This window comes from Euleptes europaea, chromosome 1, assembly GCF_029931775.1.
Source record: "Euleptes europaea isolate rEulEur1 chromosome 1, rEulEur1.hap1, whole genome shotgun sequence".
Taxonomy (NCBI): domain Eukaryota; kingdom Metazoa; phylum Chordata; class Lepidosauria; order Squamata; family Sphaerodactylidae; genus Euleptes; species Euleptes europaea.
The window spans coordinates 159,942,120-159,951,434 of record NC_079312.1 but is presented as its reverse complement, the minus strand read 5'-3'; positions in this window follow the sequence as shown (position 1 = coordinate 159,951,434).

The following is a 9,315-nucleotide window of genomic DNA, read 5'->3' as shown; positions in this document are numbered from 1 at the left end:
CTCGTATGCTTTTCATACCCCCATAGTGCAACACTACTGTTACCTACAAAAAAACTGTCAAGTGTTGGCAACACAATGATGCACACACATCTTTATACATGGTATTAACCCATCTGGAGAATCCAATTGGCTCAGACACTAGGGATCCCAGCTTCCATGGGGGACCTAGGGATCCCGCAGAATTACAGCTCATCTCCAGACTACAGGAGGGTTGCTCCAGTCACTCAGAGGAAAGAAGGCAAAGACAAATGCCAGCAGTGCAGCAGGAAACTGAAAATGTATTGATGATGTACTAAAAAGCCCTTACGCGTTTCACCGTTGCTTTGTTGGGGGGATCTCTAAATGTGTTTATCTACAGTGCTTTAGAGATCCCCTGACAAAGTGGCAGCAAAATGCATAAGCGCTTTTCGGTATTCCATCAATAAATGGTCATGTTCCCACTGCGCTATCGGCATTTGTCTTTGCTTTCTTTCATCTTTCAGACATGTGTACACCAGTGTTTAAAGATGTATGTACTTGTAAGAATATTGTTCTTGCTGGAAATTTGGTGCCAGAAGCACTGCTGTAGACCGTATAAAATATGAAGCTGTCTGCAAAAAAAATAAAAAAATAAAAAAAAAATTAAGGGAGAAGAACAGTTGGTTTTTATATGCTGACTTTCTCTACCTTTTAAGGAGAATCAACCCAGCTTACAATCTCCATCCCTTCCTCTCCTCACAACAGACACCTTGTGAGGTAGGTGGGGCTGAAAGAGCTGAGAAAACTGTGACTCAATATAGGCCCCATTTCCCATAGCGCACCTGTTCATTTCTTCATGCATTTGGCCATTTTTCCTCAAACAGCTTTTGCCTGCATTACAAAATCTAAACAGAGGTGACAGTGAGATAACAATGCTTATTCCAGACAATGATGCTTCTGCCATAAAAATGACACCGAACCTCTCATCTGTCTCTGGTCCCGGACTTTCAGACAACCCTAAGCTTTACTTCAGAACTGAGTTGATTCCCCTCAAAATATAAATACTAATGTCTTAGTATTCTGTCTTTTGTCTTCACTGCTGTCTTAAATAAATCTTTGATAAAAGACCATATGACTATCCTAATGAGAAATGTTCACAAGAACATTTGTTAATCCTCAAACGCATCCCTGAGGAGGAGGGATTTCTAGCCTTCTCCCCGTACGGCACCCAGGTGCTATGAATCATAACCAGCATTCTGAATTTGTATTCAATCGATGTCATTGCTGATGAGATTCAAGATTAATTAATATTCCACAGATGCATTTAGAAAGTTAATATTGCTCCTAATTTTTTTTAACTGTTTCATTTCTAGCAGAAACGTGTGGATGCTGGGGAATTCAGTTTCACCTCTGCCAAACTCACCTAGGTGGTCTAAGGAAATTTATTCATTTCTCAGTCTCAGATCCATTTCTCGGCTGCCTCCTTATGTAATATGGGCAAATGAATTTTGAGTTTCCTTCCAGGCAGCTAGTAGAACACAGAGGCTGAAAGAAGGATCTGTAATCCAAACGGTTCCTGGTTCAAAGCTCATCTCTGCTATGAACTTACCTGGTGGCCATAGGTAAGTCGTTCTCTCTCAGTCCCCCATCAGCAGTGGGGGACTGCAATAATATTTCATAATGTTGTCCTACATTACAAGGCTGTTGCAAGGCTTATAAACAAGATAATGTCTATGCAATGTTTTGAACTCTGAAAGTGCTATATTTATTATGGTTATTACAGGATTGTTATTGTTGGGAATACTAAAGAAACCACGGGAACTGCTTTGAACAGTCAAAAAAGCCTAACCTAACTGGTAAAAATTATTACTGAATCTCTTTGCAAAGACTTTTCTCTAAATTGATGGTTGTACTTTGCAGGCTTTAGTGCAGGAAGATCTTGAAGCTTGCTCAGCTGCATCAAGCGTCTCCCACTGCACAATGCTGGTGATGATAGAAGATGGTGCATCCCTTGAAAGAAGTGACCTGGCAGGATCATTGTCAGTTTCGGTGTTATTATGGAGTTATTTGCTGGGGAGGGGGGTGAACCCATGAGCACATGAAGCTGCCTTATACTGAATCAGACCCTTGGTCCATCAAAGTCAGTATTGTCTACTCAGACTGGCAGCGGCTCTCCAGGGTCTCAGGTAGAGGTCTTTCACATCACCTACTTGCCTAATCCCTTTAACTGGAGATGCCAGAGATTGAACCTGGAACCTTCTGCATGCCAAGTAGATGCTCTACCTCTGAGCCACAGCCCTCCCCTGAACCACAGCTCCTCCCCTATGAGAAATGTATTTTTCTTGGGGCTGACCTAAATGTGTATTTGGTGTATTCAGCTATTTGCAAGACCTTCCTTACATGTGCAAATTCAACCTAGTTTGATGGGAAAGGGGGGAAATCAATACATGCTGGGAGGGGGGGACGCAAAACACAAATTGAATGAATTGCAGCCTAACTAGACATGAGGTGGGAAATCTGTAATGCAGATCTTCAGTGCAATCCTAAACAGTCACTCTCCTAATTCCTCTGAATTAGGGTCACTCTCCTAATTCCTCTGAAGACAGTGGCTTAGACTGTGTTTAGGATTGCACTGTTAGTTCAAAACAGGGTGTCTGATCATAGAGATTATGCCTCCATTTTCCCAATCTAACCACCTCCATTTTGTCAAAGTTACTATTTGCCCCTTGGGGAAATACATACAGGCACTACAGTGTCTACAGGTTTTCCCCTACAAGGTAAACATTTGTATCAGGAAAACAGCACAGGGAAAGGATTAAATATCTCGTCTCTCAGTGCTTTGTGAACGTTGTCAATTCCACCTTGGGAAATTCCTGGAGATTTGGGGGCAGTGCCTGGGGAGGGGTGGGATTTGGGAAGGAGCAGGAGCTCAGTGGGGAAATGACACTATGGAGTCCATCCTCCAAAGCTGCTGTTTCCTTCAGAACTGATCCCTATTAACTGAAGCTTCCAATCAATTGTTATTCCAGAACTCCAGGGCTCACCTGGAGGTTGGCAACCCTAGTACTGCTGTGATCTGATTTCACCACCATTACCATTCCACAACCTAGTGGCTTATTTGATCGAAAGCAAAAAGGGAGAGATTTTCTGATCACAGATTTCCCATATGAGACTATCTTTTACTTTGGTCACATTATGAGAAAGCAGACTCGTTGGAAAAGGTAATAACTCTAGGAAAAGTCAAAGGAAGCAACAAAAAAGGAAGACCCAACATGAGATGGATTGACTTTATAAAGGAAGCCACAGCCCTCAGTGTGCAAGACCTGAGCAAGGCTGTTAACAATGGCTGTTACCGCACTTGTATTCCCAGCGATGTATTAAGAGTTTGAAAATGTTATAAAAAATACTGTTCGCACTTTGTTTGGCCCCTTTAGCTGTGAAGATAACTTCCAACCATTTATAAGCCGTGGTATCCAAAAACTCTTTTAAAGTGATGTTTTTTATAGCATTTTCAAACTCTTAATACATCGCTGGGAATACAAAGTGCGGTAACCCCCAATATGACATTTTGGAGAACACTGATTCATAGGGTCACCATGAGTCGAAAATGACTTGACGGTACTAAACACACACATCATTCATGCAAACCTGGAAACTTTAAATAGAGCTTTACTGGGTGCATGGAGTAAGAATCCAAATGAATATTCCACCCATTTATAACTTCTCAAGACCAAGTTCCCCATGAATCTTCTTCATTACTGTCCTTTCAGTGACAACTAAAAATAATATATATATATTTAAGAAGACGTCATCTGGGAGCTATTTGGCTTTGCTGTTAAATTGCTTCATAGATTGGGTATGTTTCAAATCTTCTGGCTGCTATTGCTGCTTTGTTCTGGTTATGTAGCAGTTAGGTATTGTTGCATTTTTAATCTTTTAATTGTATGCTACTTGGTATGCTGTAGGCAGAGAATGTAGCTAAAAATGTTGTAAATAAATAAAAACAGGACTTGTTTTCCAGTGTGATTTCCCTGTCTCTTATTTCCCCTGTAACATCTCCACTTTCAAAACATTTAAGGTCACACTAACCAGATCTGCAAAGTTTATCTGGGGTTACACAGTGGCTAGAAAATCAATCTAAAGCCTTGATACTCATTTGGTGTCTCACAAGCCACAATTGGTTCTTTGACATGCCACCTCTGGCCCTTCTGAGCACTATTCCCAAATATGGCACCTGCCTCATGTTTCAGGAAAGTGGGCAAGTGCCTTGCCCAATGGGGCTTGTGGCTGGCAGTTTGTTCCCACCTTGAAGCAGCTGCCACCAGAGGAACAGCTAAGCCACTCGCCCCCCAGAAGTGCAGGCCTCATGGCAAGGATGATTTATACTATTAGCAGGAATAGCAGGCAGAGACGGAGGGGAAGGAGGGGAAGGGGAGGCCAGCCAGATGAAAAACCATCAGTCTTAATGGCAGCCCTGTGTAAAACAAGTTACAGTAGTCTAGCCTGCATGGATAGGGTTGCATGGATAGGGTTGTTTGTATGGATAGGGTTGCATGGATAGGGTTGCATGGATAGGGTTGTTTGTAGAAAAACAACAGCACTATAATATGTGACCCACTGTTATGAAATGCTTATCACCAGGCACAGTATACAAGATCTCCTGCTATTACAACTGATCTCCAGCAGATAGAGATCAGTTCACCAGGAGAAAATGTCTGCTTTGGCAATTGTACTCTATGGCATTGAAATCCCTCCCCTCCCCAAACCCCTCCCCCCTCAGGCTCCGCCCCAAAAACCTCCTGCCGGTTGCGAAGAGGGACCTGGCAACCCCATGCATGGATCAATGTGGCTCGATCAGTCGACAGAGGTAGGGCACCAGCAGCCTAATCTGGCTGAGTTGGTAGAATGCCACCCTGGCTATACTGGCGACCTGTGCCTCCATTGTAAGGGAGGCGTCTAGAGTCACCCCCAGGCTCTTGACAGATGCAGCTGCTGTTAACTGCACACTGTCAAGAGTCAGGAGTTGGCCTCCCACACCCCCAGCCCAGCCACAGGACCTCCATCTTCAGTGGATATAGCTTCACCCAGCTCTGCTTCAACCAACCCACTTCGGCCTCCAAACATGTAGCCAGATTTTCTGAGACGGTATCTGAGCAGCCCCCCATCAACAGATAAAGCTGGGTGTCATCAGCGTACTGATGACATCTCAGCCTGAAACTCCAGACCAGCTGGGTGAGAGGGCGATTACAGATGTAAAACAACATCGGGGAGAGAATCGCCCCCTGGGGGATTCCACATGCCAAATCCCATCACCACCAGCTTTGACCATCCATGATGGGCACAGGTCAAGGAGACAAGTGGTAGGCAACAGAGCAGCCAGGATCCTGCTGACATCAGCATGGGAGAGTCAGCTACATTGGTCCAATACAGGACCAGAAGATGGCCAAGAGGCCTCCAGTTCCCTAGCAGTATCAGTATTGGCTGAGAGGTCCTGGTGGATGGACAATATTTTATCTACAAAAAGCCTCAAAAAAGCCTCGCAGCTAATAGCCAAATCACTAGATTTTTTAAAACCCTCAGAGAGGGACATTAATGATCTAATCACCCAAAACAATTGTGCTGGGCATAAGCTAGCAGATGCGATGGAGGCTGGTATGATTTTTTCTGCTTGGTGGGGGGGTGCAGTTGATAAATATATATAAAATAAGGTAAATGTCAGCATTCACAAGTGAATGTTGACAATCTCAGATGAATTTTGTGACTCCAGAAATTCTGAAATCCACCCCTGAACATTGACAGTCATCTAAATGAAAGTGTCATCATTTGCTGGTTCATGTCCAGCAGATACTAGCATGAACTGGTGCAGGCTGGCATTTATCAATTGACCAGAATTTGTCAGAATTCACATACAAATGATTCACAAGGTGGTGGACAATGCTGTAACATATCCGTGCACACATAAAATCATAAAAAGGAAGAATGCCTAGGGTTTTCTTTAAATTGGGTTTGAATTTTGATGTTACTTCTTGAGAAAAATACGTTGGAATTGTTATGGATATAGATCCCAGTTGTGTAAATTTGAAAGAATGGAATGTGGTGAGAAATAGAGAATATTGCAGAGAAGTAATACAAAAAGTTGCACTTTACTGAGATGAACTGAAAAAATTCTGGTCATGCCATCTCAAAAAGGAAGTAGTGAGAGAGCAAAAAAAAGTGAAAAAGTAACAAATATGATCACAGAAACAGAATGTTTTCCATATCAAAAGAGATGCAAAACGTTATAGTTTCTTTAGCTTGAGGGGGAATGTGTAGAAAATTCATTAGGGAATATTTATTGTTTTTCAGATCACTGAAAGCACTTAATTTAATTTAATAAGAACAAAAGACTCTCTCAAATGCACATGTACAGAGAGAGCACGCAACTAGTTTTGGATCACTGTCAGAAAATATAGTATTCACTATGTAACAAGGTCTACACAAGGATCAGAATGGAATATCAATGACAAAGTAGATTAGGACATGAATCCTGTTTCCACGGGATGCCCATCCCGTCCCCCGCCACCATGAAAAGATTACACTGCTTGAATGGAATGATAGGAACTGAAGTATTTCATTAGGGCTGAACACATTTCTTGCGCTGGGAGTTTGATGTTTTAGGGCTTATTTCAAAGGTAACTTGGGCTTGGGCCAGGAGGGAGGTGAACCAGGTATCTCTGAATACTTTTCTTTCCCCTGTAAGGAAGAATCCCTAAGCAATACTGGGCTAGAGGGTCTAACAGCTTGATATCATGGAACAGATCCAGTGGTAATTGCTATCGATGGAAGGGATTTCCATCAACGGGTGTTTCTCACTTCCCATGTCTCATTGTGCCTGTAAACACTTCCCCAAATGCTGCTCGCGGGGTATAAGGGAGTCCCAAGAACTGCTTGAGGGGGTGAGTTACAGGCCTGCACTGGAAAGGGAGGACTGGCAAAAATTGCTTCCCCTTTTCCATCAGTAGAAGTCTGCCTCTGGATTCAACCCCGTAGAAGGCCGCAATTCTACAGCATCCAGAACAAGCCAGCTGTATAGACAGGATAATGAACTAGATGAACTGTTAAATAAACTCTTTTTTTGGTTATGTTCTTCTGAATTAATAATTCAATTCTGGAGTTTACTGCCAGCAGATGTAGTGATGCCCTTTAGCAGCAATGGCTTTAAAAGGGGACTTAGACAGGTTCTTGGAGGATATGTCCATCAGTGGTTACTAGCATTGATAAATAAAGGGAACCTCCATATTCAGAGACAGTAAACCTCTGAAAACCAGTGAAAGGAGGCAGCATCAAGGGGAGGCCAGGGCTTCTCTGCCCTGATAGTTGGCCCTCTGGTACAACTGAGTGGCCACTGTGTGAAACAGGAAGCTAGCCTAGATGGGCCATTGATTTGATCTGGCAGAGCTCATATGTTTTATCATATTGACATAGTGATGTAGTGGTTAAGAGCAGTGGACTCTAAGCTGGTGAACCAGGTTGGTTTCCCTGCTCCTACATATGAAGCCTGCGGGGTGACCTTGGGCTAGTCACAGTTTTCTCAGACTCTCTCAGCCCTGCCTACCTCACAAGGTGTCTATTTTAGGGAGGGGAAGGTGATCGTAAACTGTATAGCACAGTATAAAAACCAACTCTTCTTCTTCAAAGGGAGCTTATACCTTGAAAATCTTGTTAGCCTCTAAACTACTACTGGATTTAAATCTAGCTCTTCTACTACAGACCAATGTGGCCACCCTCCTGAAACTGTACAGTATGAAACTCTACCTAAAGAAAAGCTTGGTGGTATCTGTAAGTTGGAATAGCCAAGGACAGAAGTTAACATATTGATCGATGTATTGTCAATCTGATATAATTTGTTACTTGGAATATAAATGTAGTTTTGTATTTTATTTCAAAGAAAATAAACTGTAAAAAAAGATGACCCAACAATGCACCAAGTTGATGATCTCGTGCAATATGTATGCTTTGTTGTCAATATGTATGCTTTGTTGTCAACTTGTTGTCAAGTTGATGATCGCGTGCAATATGTATGCTTTGTTCCCATTAAAGGATAAACACCTTGGTACCAAATTCACTACACCACACCTACAATAAGATTGTGTGGCACTGTAAAGTGCCATCAAGTCACACCTGACTTATGGCAACCCTTCCTGGGGTTTTCAAGGCAAGAGATTTAAGGAAGTGGTTTGCCATTGCCTGCTTCTGCGTTGCAACTCTGGACGTCTTTGGTGGTCTCCCATCCAAGTACCAACCAGGGCTGACCCTGCTTGGCTTCTGAGATTTGGTAAGATTGGGCTAGCCTGGACCATCCAGGTCAGTTTAGCCTTCAATAAATGACCACCACATGTTATGGCAGTAAGCAATTTCCACCAAAAGACAAGCCACCATTCCCTACCCTATCCCTCTAAAACGCAGCCAGTTTACCAACATAGCATTGCCAATACTTGTGCAGGGTTATAGCAGGTCTCCTGCCCTAAGATGCAAAGCAGTGACCTGGATACTCATCAATACTTTATCCCGTATACTAAAATGGGTTCTTCTGACAAGCAGGGACTTGGAATCAGTGGGGCCAGATCAACAGTGAAGCGGGCTGGGGCAACTGCCTAGGGCCCCAAGCAACACAGCCCTCCTCCGTGATCCAATCCCGTATACACGGTCTCCTGAAGGGAAATCTTACATTTCATTTCTGAAAACAATAGAAATGCATTGTATCATTGAAATGGAATTGTGACTGAATGCTAACCCCTCTGTGGTTACGCAGGGCAGAATTTTTGAATATACCATACCCAGGCAGGACCTGTCCTTGCCTTTCTGGCTCTATTGATTCATTAGCTCATGCCCTCTTGGAATGCCGCTTTTATGAGGAACTTCGATCATGTTATATCTCTCCCCTTTTAACATCTAATGCCTCTGTGTCTGACATAATGCCTTTTTTTAATTAAGTGACAGGGATCCAAAGGCTACATTGTCAGTGGCAAGATTTATTTCCGTCCTTATATCCCTCAAACATTAGATTTGTGCTGCTCAAGATCAATGGATCAAGGAGCTTCTAAGGGATAAAGGAAAGGAATGGAATTGCAGCATATATTTGGGGCTCTTGTGACAGCCCCAGGCTCTAGTGAAGAGTACCGTTTCCCTCTTCCCCATGTTTGGGCTCACTACTGTATTTGTTTTTTTAAACTAAGTCTCTAGTCATAAGAACATAAGAAAATCCCTGCTGGATCAGACCAAGGCCTATCAAGTCCAGCAGTCTGTTCACACAGTGGCTGACTAGGTGCTTCTAGTCCTCATGGCTGCAGCGAAAAATGTAGAAATGTAGAAATCTAT